The 20,551-nt window shown below is 43.1% G+C and overlaps 1 protein-coding gene across 2 annotated transcripts in view; it reads right to left on the bottom strand.

Moving 5' to 3' along the window:
* The window catches only part of LOC137376391 (glycine N-acyltransferase-like protein 3), a 62,463-nt gene extending 48,338 nt beyond the window's left edge, over window positions 1-14,125 (bottom strand). The window contains exons 1-2 of one of the 2 annotated variants that reach the window (XM_068044857.1): window positions 13,972-14,125; window positions 12,138-12,215 (exon numbers count right to left, since the gene is read on the bottom strand). The gene's annotated coding sequence lies outside the window, so the exon portion shown is untranslated. The remainder of the gene's footprint in view (window positions 1-12,137; window positions 12,216-13,971) is intronic. The other variant, XM_068044856.1, reaches the window with a different exon arrangement.
* Window positions 14,126-20,551: the final 6,426 nt, after the last annotated feature.

Below are 20,551 nucleotides of genomic sequence, written 5' to 3'. Positions count from 1 at the left end.
TCTGTTCTCACCCCAATAAAATAGGCCCTCTTTCAACTTAGTATTTTTTCTTTAGATTGCTCCTTGCCTTGTTCCATGGCTAACCTAAACCTTGATACCATGATCACTGTGCCGTAAAAGTTCCCTGACTGACACCTAATCCACTTGACCCACCTCATTGCCCAGAACCAGATCCAGCAATGCCTCCTTCCTCAGTCGACTGGAAACATACTGAAGAAAATTCTCCTGAATTTCAGAAACTCTTCCCCCTCTGACTTTACACTATTGCTATACAGTTTATATTTAGGATAATTAAGTCCTCAATATCTCTGTAGTTTTTGCACCTCTAATTTCCCTGCAAATTTGCTCCTCCATCTTTTCCACTAGTTGGTGGCCTATAGAATAACCCAGTAGTGTAACGGTACCTCTATTGTTTCTTAACACTAACCAAATAATCCTTCGAGGACATCCTCTCCCTCCAACATTGTAATATTCTCTTTCCTCAATACTACCACCCGTCCTCCTTTCTTCCCTTCCCTATCTTTCCTAAACATCTCGTATCCAGGAATATTTAGCACCCAGTCCTGCCCTTTTCTGAGCCAAGTCTCCATTATCATCACAACATATTCCCATATGTCTACTTGCACCTACAGCTCACCAACCTTATCTACCACGCTCTGCACATTTAAAACAAACATACATGCACTGTAAACCTAATTTAGACCTTATTGCACTACCTCTTAATCTGACCCCACCTATTATCTAGCTATTTCTTACTCTAGTGCAATCGCTCTCCCCCAATCCTTTGTGGAACTTGTTTATCCTTCTAATGCTACATCCTGGTTCCCACCCCCCTGCCAAGCTAGTTTAAATCCCGGCCAGCATGAGCAAACCGCCCCGTGAGGACATTGGTCCAGGTTCTGTTTAGGTACAAACCATCTGGCCTGTATAGGTTGCATCTTCCCCAGAACGGGTCCCAGTGTCCCAGGAATCTAAAGCCCTCCCTCCAGCCACATATCTATCTAACTATTTCTATCATATTCCTATTGATTAGCATGTAGCACCGGGAATAATCTGGAGATTACTACCTTTGAAGTCCTGCTTGCTCGTCTCTTTCCTAGCTCCCTAAAATCTGCCTACAGGACCTCATCCTTCTTTCTACCCATGTCATTGGCACCAATATAGACCATGACGTCAACATACCATTCTGGAGTCACATCTGCAGCCACACAAACCCCGGCCTGTTCCCCTAACTATAGAATCTCCAATTACTATTGCTTTCCTGCTCTTCCTCCTGCCCCCCCACCGTACAGCTGAGCCACGCATGGTACTGGGGACTTGGCTCTGCGGTACTTCTCAGATGAACCATCACTCTCACCAGAATTAAATACTGGTTGGAACAAGATGCACTCCAGGCACTCCTGCACTATCCGCCTGGTCCTCCTTCACTACCTGGTGTTCACCCATTCCCTCTCTGGCTACACACCTTAAGCTGCGAGGTGACCACATGCAGAAAAGTGCTATCCATGTAGCTCTCAGCCTCACGGATGCACTGCAGTAATGCCAGCTGTTGCTCAAGCTTCAAAACCCAGAGATCAAGCTGTTCTGGCTGATGACACTTGCACCCACTGCACATGTTTGTCCGGGACACCAGAAGCAATGGATCACATTGAAATTCAGTGTGACCAGCAGGCTGTGTGTTACCTCACCCCAGCTTGTGCATACCTGCCATGTTCTGAATCTGAAATATTTATATTTCTATGCCAGGAGGTGGCATCTCAACTAGGATGAGGTGTAGAAGGTGGAAGAGCTGGTCAAGCTGCAAGCTGGGAACAAGCAGCTGAATGGTTATATTTAGTAGAAGTTCAATAAGACTGTAACGCTACATGACATGGAGTACATGGCAGAACCAAGTCCACGGCACCGTGGATGGCTCAGCAGTGACGGGGGGAAAGAGAGCAGGGAGGAGGCTCTGAGGGTGGAAGTCAGAAAGTCAGAAAAACAATAGGGATAGAGGAAGCAATAGTAAGGGGAACAAAACAGGTGTTTCTGCAGCTGCAGACGTGACTCCAGAATGTTGTTATGTTACCTCCCTGGTCCCAGGGTCAAGAATGTTACTGAGTGGCTGCATAGCACTCTGGGAGCACAGGGGAGGGTGAACTACGAGAGGCCATGTTTCATATCTATACCAATGACACAGGTAGAAAGAGGGATGCGGTCCTGCAGGCATATATTAGGGAGCTAGGAAAGAAGTTAAAAAGTAAAATCTCAAAAAAGTAGTAATCTCTGGATTATTCCTAGTGCCCCGTGCTAGTGAGTAGGCAGGTAGCGCAAATAATCGTATGGCTGGAGAGATGGTGCAGGAGGGAGGGATTTAGATTTCTGGGGCATTGGGATCTTGGGGGAAGATGGGACCTCTACAAGCCAGACAGACAGTTTGCACCACATCAGAGCTGGGACGCATATTGCGTTGGGGGAAGTTTGCTAGTGCTATTGGGGAGGGTTTGATTAGCTTGGCAGAGGGATGGGAACCGGAGTGTAGATTCTGAAGGGAGGGATGCAAAGCTGAAAATGGAAGGCAGAAAATGAGTAAGTATGGAAGGTCAAGGAAACAAAAGCTAGAAAATAGACAATAAAAGGTGTTGTTCAGTAATTAGTGATATTTACTTTAATGCAAAGAGTCTAGTGAATAAGAAAGATGAGCTGAGAACACATACACACTTGGGTGAGTGATATCATAGTATTACTGAAACATGACTTAAAGGGCGGCAGGAATGGCAGCTCAACATGCCTGGTTACTGGATTTTCAGACAGAATAGAGAAGGACATAATAACCAGTTATGAGGACCATTAAATGAGTCCAAATGGGTTGAACTGGGGACAAGAAAAGTAGCAATCACACTGCTGGAAGTATACTATAGACCCCCACCCTAACAGTCAGAGGGAGAGAGAAGAGTAAATGTATAGGCAACTTGCTGATAAGTGCTAAAAGAATAAGGCAGTAATAGTAGGGGATTTTAATGACCCTAATATCAATTGGAATAAAATCAGTGCAAAAGGTATGGAAGATGCAGAATTCTTAAAGTGCATTTTGGAGAACGTTTTTAAACTAGTATGTAGCAAGCCCATTAAGAGAAGAGGCAGTTTTGGACTTAGTTTAAGGGAAGGAATCTGGGTAGGTGAACCTGGGCAGGTGGAAGTGGGGGAGAGCATTTTAGTAGTAGTAATCATAGTTCGGTTAGATTTAGAGTTGTTATGGAAAAGGATAAAGATAGACAGAGTAAGAGAGTAAAACTGACCTTTCCCCAATTTAAAAGGTCAAGATTTGTTTTGGCAAAAGTGGACTGGAAACAGCTACTTAAAGTTAAAATAGTGTCAGAGCAATAGGAGGCAACAGGGTTTAAAACAAATATATTCCAAGAAAAAGGGTGGGACTCCCAAAGCTAGACACCCCCGCAATACACCCACCCTGACAGATGTCAAACAGCATATAAAAGTAGGATAAAGCAAAAAGGGAAGCTTATGTCAGATACTCGGAGCTCAATACTACAGAAAGCCTATAGCAACATAGAAAGTGCAGGGCGAAAATTTAAAAGCAAATTAGGAAAGCAAAGAAAGCATGAAAAAAAATATTGGCAAGTAAAATCAAGGAAAACCTAAAGATGTTTTATAAATACATAAAAAGCAAGGGGATCACTAAGGAAAGAGCAGGGCTGATTGGAGACCACAAAGGTAATGAGTGCAGGCAGAAAACGCGGACATGATTCTTAATGAATACTTTGCGTCTATCTTCGCAAAAGAGGGGGATGATGCAGGTACTGTAGTTGAGGAGAAAGATGTGAAATATTGGATTTTTTTTTTTAAGGGATACAGCACTGAAACAGGCCCTTCGGCCCATCAAGTCTGTGCCGACCATCAACCACCCATTTATACTAATCCTACACTAATTCCATATTCCTACCACATCCCCACCTGTCCCTATATTTCCCTACCACCTACCTATACTAGGGGCAATTGCTAATGGCCAATTTACCTATCAACCTGCAAGTCTTTGGCATGTGGGAGGAAACCGGAGCACCCGGAGGAAACCCACGCAGACACAGGGAGAACTTGCAAACTCCACACAGGCAGTACCCAGAATTGAACCCGGGTCGCTGGAGCTGTGAGGCTGCAGTGCTAACCACTGCGCCACTGTGCCGCCCCACATAGTGGGGCGGATAAACATAGTGAGGGGTGAAATATTAAGGGGTTTAGCATCTTCGAAAATGGATAAAAATCGGCAGGCCAGGATGAAATGTATGCCAGGCTGCTAAGAGAAGCAAGGGGGTAAATAGCACAAGCTCTGACCATGTTCCAGTCTTCTCCAGGTACAGGCATGGTGCCAGAGGATTGCTCACATGAAGTATTGTTTTAAAAGGAAGAGACAGACCGAATAATTACAGGCCAATCAGTCGAACGTCACTGGTGGGCAAATCATTAGAAACAAATTCTGAGGGATAGTATTAATTGTCATTGAGAAAGGCACAGATAAGGACAATTAGCATGGATTTGTTAAGGGAAGATCATGTCAGACGAATGTAATTTTGAGGAGGTATCAAGGAGAGTTGATGAGGGTAGCGTGTTTGATGTCGGCTACATGGATTTTAGTAAGGCTTTTGACAAGGTCCCACATGGCAGACTTGTCAGAAAAGTAAAAGCTCATGGGATCCAAGGACAAGTGGCAAGTTGGATCCAAAATTCACTCAGTTGCAGGAAGCAAAGGGTAACTGTTGACTGTCTTCCAGTCACAAGAATATTTGTTTCCAATGGGGTTCCGCAGGGTTCAGTATTAGGTTCCTTGCATTTCATGGTATATATTAATGATTTAAACTTAAATGTAGGGGGTATGATTAAGAGGTTTGCAGATGATACAAAAAATTGTTCATATGGTTGATGGTGAGGAAGAAAGCTGTAGACTGCAGAAAGATATCAATGGACTTGTCAGGTGGGCAGAAAAATGGCAAATGGAATTCAACCTGGAGAAGCGAGAGGTAATGATTTGGGAAGGGAAAACAAGGCAAGGGAATGCAAAATAAATGTTCAGATACTGAAGAGTGTAGATGAACAGAGGGACCTTGGAGTGCAAGTCCACAGATTCTTGAAGGTAGCAGGGCAGGGTGATTAGGTGATTAAGAAGGCATGCAGTATACTTACTTTTATATTTTATGTGTTGGCCAATAAAGGAAAGAGTAAGGAGATTATGCGACAACTATACAAACACTAGTTAGACCGCAGCAGGAATATCGCAACAGTTCTAGTCACGGCATTACAGATGATAATTATGGATAAGGACATCAACAAGATAAAGGCATTGAAGAAGCATCTCCCAGCTGTCAGGGTGCTACTGTGCCAATTTCATGTTATAATGAGCATGAGGAGGAAGATTTGCAGTTACACCTTAGACCATCCTCAAAAGCAGCAATTGTTTGACATCTGCAGGGAGATGGTCATGCAGCCTTGGAGGAGCAAACAACAAGGTGTTTGGTAAGGATTGGGAAGCTCACCTATCCTTGCAGAAGTATCTGGTTATTAATTGGCTTCCACAGAAGGAGATGTGGGCAGCACATTTCCAAAATAACATTCTAACTTTCAGGAATAACACCAACAATTAGACTGAATCGGAAAATGGCATGATAAAACGCCTGCAACACTCCATGAAAGAATGCATTTTATCGCCGGTCTTCCACAACGACGTTCTGGATACTGAGCGCTCATACACATTCTTGCAGGACCCCTTTTTGAAACAAACAATGCAGAGTCGCCTATAGAGCTAGTCATTCTATGCAGAATTTATAGTTACGCTGTGAAGCTGATGCACAAAAATCCTCGTTACCTCCGTGCAGTGAGCGTCAAACAGCAGGACATGGGCAGAGTGACTGTGACTCCTGGTTACATGGAGTACACACTGCGCCTGAGCTACCTGTAACTGCATCTTCTGGATTCAATATTTGTTGCCCTGCAAACAAACTGCCGTCGTACAGAGGCATCTGGTTTTGTCTCTAGGGGACTAGCCCCAACAGTCATCGGTGAGCATCTCAGACATGTGTCAGACATGGCTTCTGCAAGGCCCTTAAACAGCTATGAAATCTACTGAATAGCTGCAGACATCACACATTGACAACATGACATCTTGATCCGCAGCAAAACAGAGATTTTCCAGTGAAGAATGGAATGTCAGATTCACAACTGGCAAGGACTGGGAGATGAGATGAATGTCCAGATGAAACTGCTGACCCAAGTAATGTGTTGCACTACATGCATGAGGTGACTTTGGATGAAGCAGGTCCCATTGTTCCAACTGCCTTTGGTGATGGTGCACACTTCAGAGAGAGTCACGAGGACATCAGACTCACGCCACCATCTCTGGATGACAATAATGCCACCTCTCAGTGCTCTCCTCTCAGTGGCCTGTCATACTGAGAGAACGAGACACCTTATGGGTCACCATAATGGAATAAAGCAATGTCACTTACACACAAGCACCTGCTTCCTTGCAGACCCCCATCCAGAGGCAACTTCACAGAGCCTCCTGAAGCTCCAGGGTTGTCTGTTGGTGTCTGTCAAACAACAAGAACGGCTGAAGGGATCAAAGACCTGGGAAACATTCAGTATGAAGAAACTGTGTGGTAAAGGGAAAAGGACAGACTGTATAGCCTGTGCCACATGTGTGAACCAACCAGCCATGGAAGCACAGAGCCAATAATTTCTTAGGTGGAGTGTGAATGTGGATGCTCTTGCAGGTTCCACCTTTGCTGCTTTCCATCTGGAGTGGACCCCATAACTTGAGTTTCATGCATCGTGACCAATGGCATGATTGCACCCTGATTGACGCCTGCTGTCTCCAACATGCAAATATCTCTTCCCTCCTTAAAACCTATCTGCTTTGCCCTAATATCACCTGAAATGGCTCAGTGCCAAATTTTGCTTTATACCACCCCTGTGAAGTAAAGAACAAAGAACAAAGAAAATTACAGCACAGGAACAAGCCCTTCGGCCGTCCAAGCCTGCGCCGATCCAGATCCTCTATCTAAACCTGTCGCCTATTTTCTAAGGGTCCGTATCTCTATGCTTCCTGCCCATTCATGTATCTGTCTAGATACATCTTAAAAGACGCTATCATGCCCTCGTCTACCACCTCTGCTGGCAACGCGTTCCAGGCACCCACCACCCTCTGCGTAAAGAACTTTCCACGCATATCCCCCCTAAACTTTTCCCCACTCACTTTGAACTCGTGACCCCTAGTAATTGAATCCCCCACTCTGGGAAAAAGCTTCTTGCTATCCACCCTGTCTATATCTCTCATGATTTTGTACACCTCAATCAGGTCCCCCCTCAACCTCTGTCTTTCTAATGAAAATAATCCTAATCTACTCAACCTCTCTTCATCGCTAGCGCCCTCCATACCAGGCAACATCCTGGTGAACCTCCTCTGCACCCTCTCCAAAGCATCTACATCTTTTTGGTAATGTGGCAACCAGAACTGCACGCAGTATTTCAAATGTGGCCGAACCAAAGTCTTATACAACTGTAACATGACCTGCCAACTCTTATACTCAATACCCCGTCCGATGAAGGAAAGCATGCCGTATGCCTTCTTGACCACTCTATTGACCTGCGTTGCCAGCTTCAGGGAACAATGGACCTGAACACCCAAATCTCTCTGTACATCAATTTTCCCCAGGACTTTTCCATTTATTGTATAGTTCACTCTTGAATTGGATCTTCCAAAATGCATCACCTCGCATTTGCCCGGATTGAACTCCATCTGCCATTTCTCTGCCCAACTCTCCAATCTATCTATATTCTGCTGTATTCTCTGACAGTCCCCTTCACTATCTGCTACTCCACCAATCTTAGTGTCGTCTGCAAACTTGATAATCAGACCACCTATACTTTCCTCCAAATTATTTATGTATATCACAAACAACAGTGGTCCCAGCACGGATCCCTGTGGAACACCACTGGTCACATGTCTCCATTTTGAGAAACTCCCTTCCACTGCTACTCTCTGTCTCCTGTTGCCCAGGGACCCGAAACGTTAACTCTGCTTCTCTTTTCACAGATGCTGCCAGACCTGCTGAGTGGTTCCAGCATTTCTTGTTTTTATTTCAGTTCTTTATCCATCTAGCTAGTACACCCTGGACCCCATGCGACATCACTTGCTCCATCAACCTACCATGGGGAACCTTATCAAACGCCTTACTGAAGTCCATATGACATCTACAGCCCTTCCCTCATCAATCAACTTTGTCACTTCCTCAAAGAATTCTATTAAGTTGGTAAGACATGACCTTCCCTGCACAAAACCATGTTGCCTATCACTGATAAGCCCATTTTCTTCCAAATGGGAATAGATCCTATCCCTCAGTATCTTCTCCAGCAGCTTCCCTACCACTGACGTCAGGCTCACCGGTCTATAATTACCTGGATTATCCTTGCTACCCTTCTTAAACAAGGGGACAACATTAGCAATTCTCCAGTCCTCCGGGACCTCACCCGTGTTTAAGGATGCTGCAAAGATATCTGTTAAGGCCCCAGCTATTTCCTCTCTCGCTTCCCTCAGTAACCTGGGATAGATCCCATCCGGACCTGGGGACTTGTCCACCTTAATGCCTTTTAGAATACCCAACACTTCCTCCCTCCTTATGCCGACTTGACCTAGAGTAATCAAACATCTATCCCTAACCTCAACATCCGTCATGTCCCTCTCCTCGGTGAATACCGATGCAAAGTACTCATTTAGAATCTCACCCATTTTCTCTGACTCCACGCATAATTTTCCTCCTTTGTCCTTGAGTGGGCCAATCCTTTCTCTAGTTACCCTCTTGCTCCTTATATATGAATAAAAGGCTTTGGGATTTTCCTTAACCCTGTTTGCTAAAAATATTTTATGACCCCTTTTATCCCTCTCAATTCCTCGTTTCAGATTGGTCCTACATTCCCGATATTCTTCCAAAGCTTCGTCTTTCTTCAGCCGCCTAGACCTTATGTATGCTTCCTTTTTCCTCTTAGCTAGTTTCACAATTTCACCTGTCATCCATGGTTCCCTAATCTTGCCATTTCTACCCCTCATTTTCACAGGAACATGTCTCTCCTGCACGCTAATCAACCTCTCTTTAAAAGCCTCCCACATATCAAATGTGGATTTATCTTCAAACAGCTGCTCCCAATCTACATTCCCCAGCTCCTGCTGAATTTTGGTATAGTTGGCCTTCCCCCAATTTAGCACTCTTCCTTAGGACCACTCTCGTCTTTGTCCATGAGTATTCTAAAACTTACGGAATTGTGATCACTATTCCCAAAGTAGTCCCCTACTGAAACTTCAACCACCTGGCCGGGCTCATTCCCCAACACCAGGTCCAGTATGGCCCCTTCCCGAGTTGGACTATTTACATACTACTCGAGAAAACCCTCCTGGATGCTCCTTACAAATTCTGCTCCATCTAGACCTCTAACACTAAGTGAATCCCAGTCAATGTTGGGAAAATTAAAATCTCCTATCACCACCACCCTGTTGCTCCTACATCTTTCCATAATCTGTTTACATATTTGTACCTCTATCTCACGCCCGCTGTTAGGAGGCCTGTAGTACAGCCCCAACATTGTTACCGTACCCTTCCTATTTCTGAGTTCTGCCCATATTGCCTCACTGCTCGAATCCTCCATAGTGCCCTCCTTCAGCACAGCTGTGATATTCTCTTTGACCAGTAATGCAACTCCTCCACCCCTTTTACCTCCCTCTCTATCCCGCCTGAAGCATCGATATCCTGGGATATTTAGTTGCCAATCGTGCCCTTCCCTCAACCAAGTCTCAGTAGTAGCAATATCATACTCCCAGGTACTAATCCAAGCCCTAAGTTCATCTGCCTTACCTACTACACTTCTTGCATTAAAACAAATGCACCTCAGACCACCAGTCCCTTTGCGTTCATCATCTGCTCCCTGCCTACTCTTCCCCTTAGTCACGCTGACTTCATTATCTAGTTCCTTACAGGCTTTAGTTACTACCTCCTTACTGTCCACTGACCTCCTCATTTGGTTCCCATCCCCCTGCCACATTAGTTTAAACCCTCCCCAACAGCATTAGCAAAAGCACCCCCAAGGACATTGGTTCCAGTCCGGCCCAGGTGTAGACCGTCCAATTTGTAATAGTCCCACCTCCCCCAGAACCGGTCCCAATGTCCCAAAAATCTGAACCCCTCCCTCCTGCACCATCTCTCAAGCCACGCATTCATCCTGACTATTCTTTCATTTCTACTCTGACTAGCACGTGGCACTGGTAGCAATCCTGAGATTACTACCTCTGAGGTCCTACTTTTTAACTTGGCTCCTAACTCCCTAAATTCTGCTTGTAGGACCTCATCCTGTTTTTTACGCCTTAGGATATTTTATTGCTTTAAAAAGGTGCTATGTAAATACAAGTTTTTTATTGTTGTTGAAATGTCTACTTCAAACTCAGCTGTATTGTGAAAAATAAAATTATTTTATTTCGATACTAAAGTGTGATGCTGGTTGTCATTCTTCTAAATATATATTTTTGTCCCACAGCGGGCAGCCCAATCCCATTCCTTTTCCCCATGCTATGACTCAGGGATGGGAATAGAGCATGGTACTCAAGTCCTGCGATTCTAACAAGACTCTCTCCCGCCCATAAAGGGTGGGTTGGTACAAGATTGAGATCTTGCATGCCAGAGCAAAGGTCAGTAAGCCTGTGGCATATATTTTGCCAGCTTTGCCTGAAACATTCCTGGACAGTGAACACACATCAAACTGACCTAAGCATTGGGAAAGGGAAGTAAATGTGTCATCTAGGACAGTGAACGAGATGAAGGTGGTTGGTTAAACATTTAATGTCCCTCACGCCCTCGCCCCTCATTTCTATAACCGCCTCCAACCCAACAACCCTTCGAGAACTGCACTTCTCAAATTCTGACCTCTTGGGCATCCCTGACTGTTCCCCAATTGGCAGCCGTACCTTCAGCCCTGGACCCCAAAGCTCTGGAGTTTTCTCGGTAAACCTTGCATTTCACCTCCACCATACCTCAGTTCATCTTCAGCTGAATTCCTTATCCCGCCTTTCTCAGCTTTCGCCTTTAAAGTGAGGGTGGTTCAAATAAAGTAGAGGTACATTCCCATGGGGGGGGGGGGGGGGGGAATAGGTAGGGCAAGCAAAGCCAGAGCTCCCTGAATGACGAAAAAGATAAGAGTAAGATGAAATAGAAAAATAAAAGTGTGTATGACAGGTGTCAGGTTGATAATACAAATGAGAAGCAGCTGAATATAGAAAGTTCCAAAGGGAAGTGAAAAGGGGAATGACAGAGGCAGGAAGAGTGTATGGGAAGAGACTGGCAACTAACATAAAAAGAAATCCAAAAATCTTGTATAGCCATATAAATAGTAAAAGAGCACTAAGATGAGGAGTGGGACCAATTACGTATTAAAAAAAGGGATCTACACCTGGAGGCAGAGCACTGGCTGAGGTACAAAATAACTACTTTGCATCTGTCTTTACCAAGGAAGATGCTGCCAAAGTCATAGTGAAAAAGGAGGTAGTTGAGACACTGGATGGGCTAAAAGTGATAAAGAGGAGGTCTTCGAAAGGTAGGCTGTATTTAAAGTTGATATGTCACCAGGATCGGATGGCATGCATGCGAGGATACTGAGGGAGGTAAGGGAGGATACTGTGGAGTAACTAGCCAAAATCTTCCAGTCCTCCTTAGATACATAGGACTAGAGAATTACATCCTTGTTCAAAAAAGGTTGTAAGGATAAACCCAGCAACTACAGGTCAGACAATTTAACCTTGGTGGTGAGAAATTTTTTAGTAACAATAATCTAGGACAAAATTAACAATTACTTGGACAACTTTGGATTAATTAGAGAAAGCCAGCATGGAAAATAATGTTTAACTAATTTGATTGAATTTTTCAACGAGATAACCGAGAGGGTTAATGAGGCAAAATGAGAAAAACTTTTTTTTTTAAAACACAGTGAGTGATTAGGATCTGGAATGCACTGCTTGTGTGTGATGGAGGCACATGTGAATCGTGGCTTTCAAAAAGGAATTGAATAAGCACCTGAAGATTCAAAGTTTGCAGGGCTTCGGGGAAAGAGAATACCTGAATTGCTCTTGCAGAGAGTTGGCATGGGCACGCTGGGCTGAATGGTTATAGCACCGAAGGAGGCCATTCTATGATCTGCACGTGAAGAGATAAATCAGTACTGCAGTGATTCTACACATTCATCACATCTGTAGGTTATTTCATTAAATTTAATATAGTGTGTATGGACCATTTTGGGAACTTCTCATTAGGTCTATTTTTCTTTTTACACAAAATCCTATGGTAAGCTGAAACTGTTTGTTTCTCTTGCTGCTGCATTAAAAATTAATGAATGTCTTCCTTTGTCTGTATGCCCTTGGAGTGAAGCTATCCCTCTAATGACATCTTCATCCAACTAGCCTTCCTACATAGAACGGCAGTCGCCAAATCAATCGGGGCCAGACCACCCTCCCACGCTGTTCCTCTCTAAACAGTTAGATCTCGAAACAATTCAGTGTTCAACTTGTAGAGTATGATCTACATCTTGTTCCTGACGCTAACAAATGTACGTGGCGTGCACTGACTGCGTAAACTTTAAAAAAGTTTCACTCATTTTAGAATTTCAAAATATCCCTTGCATCCTCGTGTACGATCTGTGCAAAAAAGTTTTGTCGTTCTGACATTGACTTGCAATCTCCTATTTAACAGATGTGCACTAAAACTCAAACTTTTATGGCTGGCGGGCAGCTGTAAAGGCAGGGCTAAAGTGTGGCAAGTCGAAGAGACTTAGCAGTTGGCGGGAAAAAAAGACAGAAGTGCAAGGGGAGTGCCAACTGTGTAAAAGCCTCGACAACCAATTTTATCTGCAGCACCTGTGGAAGAGCCTGTCACTCTAGAATTGGCCTTTATAGCCACTCCAGGCGCTGCTTCACAAACCACTGACCACCTCCAGGCGCATACCCATTGTCTCGCGAAACAAGGAGGCCAAAGACGACGACTAAAACTCTACGCACGTCACTATCAAAAAAATTGCACTGACTGCAGGCATTGTTAAATATTTTACTGTTGATTCTTGTCCCATGACATTTCGTGCAATTGCTTACAATGTATCAAACCACATGTTTCACTGAAATCATTACTGCTTTCTAAAAGCACCTAATGTTTTTGGGCTTCGTTAATTGCCAACCAAGTAGTACAAATGTATATTACTGATTGCCAATGTACAGTATAAATTATAAGTTACTTGATACGACTTGCAGTTTGCCATAAACGTTATTGTGGATACATATTATTTCAAATTATTACTGACCAATCTCCTGTTACTTATTCATTTTTTTACTCATCACACACACATTTATGAATATAGATGACCCTTCTGACTGCTTAAAAGGTCAATTCCCGTTCTTCTTCACCACCTCCACTTTTACTGCAAGACGCATGAGTGGTTCGGAGGTTCGCTCCCTGCAGCAAACACAGAATTATTACAAAAACACTGAATGGAGGAAATGTTGAGGCCGTCCAAATGACATTACTTTGAAACCTTAGTGTGTGCTGATAGGTGTTCATGGCCTTTCCCCTCCCTATAACTTCCTCCAGCCCTACAATCCTCCAGGAATTCTACCTTGACCTTCAGTCAGTCCCCCATTTCCTTCACTCCTCAATTAGTCACTATACCTTCAGCCCATTCGGACAAGCTCTGAAATTCTCTCCCGAAACCTCTCTCCCCCGTTAAAAAGCTACCTCTTTGGTAAAGCTCTTGGTCACCTGTCCGATTGCCTCCTTCTTTGTTGGATAATATTCCTGTGAAGCGCCTTGGGGCATTTTATTACATTAAAGGCGCTATTGAAATGCAAGTTGTTAAAAGCCAGGTGCTGTCAACAGTTTCAAATTTTGCAAAAGCTGGTAACCTTACCTGTTCCTGAACAGCTATCTATCTCACAGCAGGATTACTAGGATCTGAAATTATTGTTCCGGGGTTAAAGCAATTTAATTGGAGTGAACTTTACTTCATCTCACTCCTCCTCTGGTTACTACAATTAACTGGATTGTATGAGTGGCTGAACTACTCAGCCGGCAGCTGATGTCATCAGACAGCTCTGCGCATGAGTTATTCCGCATGGCCGGGACTGATTGGCTCATGTGTAGATGATGTCATCGCGTAACGCCTTGTTTAGTGGGAAAGACGTAGAATCAAACATGGATCTTTCTGGTGTATGTGGCTCAGTTATCATGGTATATTTACTGATGGAGGCATCAGAAAAGCCTTGCTAAAACCATGGAACATAATCATGATTTAAGAAAGCAATTTTGTAAAAAGCAAAAGATCTAAATATGGAATGGAAAGGCACATATCATCACCAATGAGAATAGCGGGAGGCCCGGGAGCATAACAGGGATAAAAGGAGCAGCGGGAAGAGAGAGTGCACTGTGAGAACAGCAGAGATAGACTGGCGCTGAGCTAGAAAGCATTGTGAGAACAGTGGGAGCCCGGAGAGCACAGCGGGGATAAAAGGAGTGATGGAGAGTAAGAGCACTGTGAGACCTAATAGGAATGAGCTCCAAGGGAGCATACTAGCAAGCAGGACCTCAAACATCCAGATTACTGCCGGTGCAACAGGCGAGTGGGCATAGAAATAGGAGGATAGAGCAGATGAATGCATGGCTGAAGAGATGGTGCAGGAGAGAGGACAAGTTGATCAAGCATCAGTAGAATAGTTTAGGGAATAGTGATCATAGGTTAGCTATGCAAAGGGACAAGTAAAAATACATTGGAGGGCCAATTTATATAGAGTGAGAACTGATCTGGCCAAGGTAAATTGGCATCAAAGATTGGCAGGCAAAACTAATGGAACAATGGGCTGCCTTTAAAGAGGATATAGCTCAGGTGGAGTCGAGGTCCATTCCCATGAGGGTGAAAGAAAGGGCAAGCAAAGCCAGAGTTCCCTGAATGACAAAAGTGACAGAGAGTAAGATGAAACAGAAAAAGGGAGGGTAAGACAGGGTAATACAAGTGAGAACCAAGCTAAATATGGAAAGTTCGGGGGTGGGCGGTAAGAGTGAAAAAGGGAGAGACAAAAATAGAGTATAAGAGGAGACTGCTAGCTCACGTCTTCTATAGACATGTAAATGGTAAAAGGTAGTAAGATGAGGGGTGGGGCAATTAGGGACCAAAAAGGGGATCTATGCATGGAGACAGGGCTTGGCTGGAGTACTAAATGGGTATGTTACATCCATCTTTACCAAGGAAGATGATGCTGCCAAAGTCGTAGTGAAGGAGGAGGTATTTGAGATACTGGGTGGGCTAAAAATTGATAAAGAGGAGGTATTAGAAAGACTGGCTGTACTTAAAGTTAATAAATTATCTGGACCAGATGGGATGCATTCAAGGACACTGAGGGAAGTAAGGGAGGAAATTGCAGACACACTGGCCATAATCTTTCAATACTCCTTAGATGCAGATGTAGTCACAGAGGACTGGAGAATTGCAAACATTTTACTGTGTTCAAAAAGGGGGATAAGGATGAACCCAGCAACTACAGCTAATAAGTTTAACCTCGGTGGTGGGAAAGCTTTTAGAAATTATAATCCAGGACAAAATTAATAGTCACTTGGACATGTGTGGATTAATTAAGGAAAGCCTGATTTGTTAAAGTCAAATTATGTTTAACTAAATTGATTTAAGTTTTTTCATGAGGTGACAGAGAGGGTTGATGAGGGGAATGATAATGATTTACATGGACTTCCAAAAAGTGTTTTATAATATGCCACATAATAGGATTGTTGAAGCTCATGGAATAAAAGGGACAATGGCAGCATAGATACAAAGTTGACTGAGTGACAGGAAACAGAGTAATGGTGACTTCTTTTCAGACTGAAGGAACATATACAGTGGGGTTCTTCAGGAATCAATACTCGGACGACTGCATTTCTTGATATATATTAATGACCTCAACTTTGGTGTACAGGGCACACTTTCAAAATTTGCAGATGACACAAAACTCAGAAGTATTGTGAATGGTGACGATGGGGATAGATTTCAAGAGGACATAGACAGGCTGGGAAGACACATGGGAGATGAAATTTGATGCAGAGAAATGTGGTGATCATCTTGTTAGGAAGAATGAGGAGAGGCAATAGGAAATAAAGGGTACAATTCTAAAGGGGGTGCAGGAACAAAGAAATGTAGGGATATATGAGGACATATTATTGAAGGTGGCAGGGCAGGTTGAGAAAGCTGTTAAGGCAGACAGGATCCTTTATAAATATAGAGGCACACAGTACAAAAGCAGGGAAATTATAATGAACCTTTATAGAACACTATAGTTTGACGTCAACTGGAATATTGTGCCCAATTCTGGACACTGCACTTTAGGAAGGATGTGACGGCTTTAGAGAGGCTGCAGAAAAGGTTTACAATAATGGTTCCAGGGCTGAGAAACTTCAGTTATGTGGATTGAAGATTGTTTTCCTTAGAGAATGTTGAGAGGAGATTTGATAGAGGTGTTAAAAACCACAAGAAGTCGAGACAAAGTAGATAGAATCGGTTCCCATTGGCAGTAGGGTTGAGAACCAGGGGACACCGATATAAGATGACTGGCAAAACAACCAATATCATCCTGAGGAAAAACCTTCTTACGCAGCGTAAGGGCTGGGATCTGGAATGCACTCCCGAGTGTGTGATGGGAGCAGATTCAATTGTGGCTTTCAAAAGGGAACGGGATAAACACCTGAAGAGTGAAAATTTGCAGGGCCACGGGGTAATGGTGGGGGAGTAGGACTAGCCGTGTTACTCTTGTCGAGAGCCGGCATAGACACACCAGACCATGACCAGCAAGATCCCAGCAAAAGTTGCACTAAAAGGAGTCATGATAATTGAAAGCATAAGGTTGTCCAGATCCGTAGCTTCAGAAGTAACAGCAAGGGATCATTCTGAATAATTATATTTACCTGTGGAAAGCAGGTTTGCCTTACTATTCCATAAAGTAAGCAAGGAGAAGATACCTTGCTAATCCTCTAGATTTAATCACGTTGCATTTTTTCCTTTTATATTCTAACATGGCATTTATTATTTTACCATAATTGATCACACATAATTTCACATTCTACAATGGATGTAAACAAGATACAGACACTTCCAAAACAATTGTGCAGGTCAGTAACCACTTTGATCAACATTTGAAGTACTTCATAGTCTTACACGATACTCTTGGGTTTTAAAATATTTCCACATGTTGCCAGTTTCAAAACTGTGCTTATAATGCAGACCTCCATATCCACATAGTTGATTCCTCTATATAGGTGAGTTCACTCAACAATTCCAAGGAAACCACAACTGCTGTGTCTGAAGAGCAGTGGAGGACAACACTGCGACCATGAGCTGCCATCATCTGAAGAGCATAACATAGTTGAAAGATGCATTACGTGCAGGATCATTCATTGAATACCTTGTAAAAGAGGTTGTTCCTTGCTTCACCCATAAAACAGAGGGCTGCACCAACCAGAGGGTCAGAAGTTTGCTTCCAAAACAGTTAATGCACCACCAAAGTAATTAATTGCTGAAAGTGCTGTAAAATAGTTCATAGATTCTTGATATGCAAAGGGATAAAAGGTTATTGAGGGTGAAAGGTTATCGGGGGTAGGCGGGAATGTGGAGTTGAGGTTACAATCAGATCAGCCATGACCTTATTGAACGGCAGCGCAGGCTCAAGGGGCCGAATAGCCTATTCCTGCTCCTAATTCCTAAGTTTGTAAAATGTTTTAATCTGACTAGGTGCTATATAAATATTTTTTCAGTCACCATCACCAACCTTCATTACTTTAGCTACAAAAACTTGTATAATGGACTGTTTAGCATCGATTCCACCTACTCTGGAAACTATCGTAGATGATAGCAAATCGTCCCCAGTGTGCTGATATATTTAAAGAATGAGTGGACACAATTGCATAACATCTCAGCAATAAGTCCAAAGTGTGCCATATCCATTTATGCCCCAAATTCTACACAGTATCATAGCAGAATCAATACTATATTCTATTTAAACAAAAGTTCTTCACTTGCTGTGACAAACCAAACATTAAATTTCTGTTTATTTGCCATGAGATGGACAGCATGATTTGGGTTTTTGAAGGGGCTATATGATATCCTTAACTTTTAACTTGGAAATCTAAACCAGTAGCTTTCAGGGGAGATCATGGAGTTGAGAAAAGTTTAGCCATAGGCAGGCACTTACAAAGTTAAACTGAAGTAGTTGTATCTGTAACTTTAATATAGAAACACTATGTAAAAAGGTTAGTGACTGGCCTACTTCACTGGATTCCAAGTTATCTACAATAATTCAATAAAACACATGATAAGGGGTTCCTTTTTTTGGTTTTTGTTTCAGGTGGAAAAGCTAAGAAACTTCCTTCCCCATCCCCACAATAAATGCAAATAATTTTTCTTTCTATTTGCTGGAGAACCCCCCTCCCATCATTTGAAGTGACCTTTCTCATTTGTTACTCTATTTGTCTATTCTCTATTTCTCCATCTGTTTCAGACATTCTCCACGGCTTTTTCTTTCCCCTCAAATCTTATTGTCTTGCACCCTATTCCATGCCTTCAGCTGCTCAGGCCCTATGCGCCAGAATTCTCTCCCTAAATCTCTCTGCCTCTCTCCTCTTTTAAGACGCTCCTTAAAACCTACCTCTTTGACTAAGCTTTTAATTACATGTCTGAATATCATAAGTAAAAAGAAACAAAGTTAACTTTTCAGGTTGATGTCCTCTCATTGTTTTTAGTTTTAGAGATACAGCACTGAAACAGACCCTTCTGCCCACCGAGTCTGTGCCGACCATCAACCACCCATTTATGCTAATCCTACACTAATTCCATATTCCTACCACATCCCCACCTGTCCCTATATTTCCCTACCACCTACCTATACAATTTATAATGGCCAATTTACCTACCAACCTGCAAGTCTTTTGGCTTGTGGGAGGAAACCGGAGCACCCGGAGAAAACCCACGCAGACACAGGGAGAACTTGCAAACTCCACACAGGCAGTCCCCAGGATTGAACCCGGGTCGCTGGAGCTGTGAGGCTGCAGTGCTAACCACTGTGCCGCCCCTAATGTCTGATGTAGTTCTGTCTCAAATTTTGTTTGATAATGCTGTGAGTGCGTAGGTATATTTTACTACATTAAAGCTGCTATATAAATACAAATTGTTTTGCATTTCTCATTTCCCCCCCTTCTTGGCCACAGGGACTGCATGGATATTTTTACTGTGGCCGAGTTGAAGGCCAGATCTGTGACGAAAATTGGGAAAAAGCTACAATTAAGAAAATTGGCAAGATTTTAGCAGCCAATTCAGTTGTACATTTCTTAATTTCAGCTGTCAAATGTATTTTCCTTTTGCCAATCCTGCCTCAGAACTCAAAAATTCAGCAGAAAAATGTTCAACTAATTCAGGAAGTGCAGCCAGAAGTCAAAGACTGCCTCTCCCAGTTGATTCAGGAGGTATGTTCTGTTCCAGCACACTATCATCCTGACTTGCTTTTTCACCATCGGTGTTTGCAGCAGTATGTACTATATACAAGATGCACTGCAGCAACTCGCCAACCCTCCTTCGACAGCACCTTCCAAACCTCTACCATCTAGAAAGACAAGGGTAGCAGACACGTGGGAACACCACCACCTGCAAGTTCCCCTCTAAGCCACAAACTATCCTAACTTGGAACTACATCGCCGTTCACTGTCGCTGGTCAAAAACCTGGAACTCTCTTCCTAACAGCACTGTGAGTGTACCTAGAACAGATGGGCTGCAACGGTTCAAGAAGGCAGCTCACCACCACCCTCTCAAGGGAATTAGGGATGGGCAACAAATTCTGGCCTTGCCAATGATGCTCACATCCTATGAAAGAATAAAACAAAATGCTTTTATTTACTTTAATCTACTGCCCTTTTCCTGTATTTCCAGTTCAGTGCCTTCGCTGGTTATCTTTTTAACAGTTCTACATCATCATTGCAATCATTTAGCTTTTGAGTCTGCTCATTCCTTCTGTGACCCCTGTCTGCCACCTTCCTACATAGTTTGTTACCCTAAATAGCTAGTATTTTTCAACCGCGATAACTTGATTGGTACATTACACTCCACTTTTTCTTCACCTTTTCAATCTGGCACACAATCTATTTGGGCGCCTACCCCATTTTGGAGCTGTCTGGTTTTTTTTTTATAAAGAGTGGCTGTCCAAAAATTAACTGGCTATTAAATGAATAAAATACATCACTGATGTCATTTCATTAGGACCCAAGAGTCTGATGACAGAGCTCCTTTTTGGGTCTGTGAATAACTGATTAAAGTCAATTTAAGATACAGAAAGCCACACTTCTGAATGTAAGAAAATAAGGTATTAGGACAGTGGCAGAACATACTGACTCAAAAATAACCCAGCATTTAAGGTTGACTAAATATACAACTGAAATCTCACTTGCATTTTCTTGTGGAAAAATGT

The sequence above is a fragment of the Heterodontus francisci genome, chromosome 13, assembly GCF_036365525.1.
Source record: "Heterodontus francisci isolate sHetFra1 chromosome 13, sHetFra1.hap1, whole genome shotgun sequence".
Lineage (NCBI taxonomy): Eukaryota > Metazoa > Chordata > Chondrichthyes > Heterodontiformes > Heterodontidae > Heterodontus > Heterodontus francisci.
Note: the sequence above shows the minus strand (reverse complement) of the source record. Positions and strands in the feature narration are given on the sequence as shown.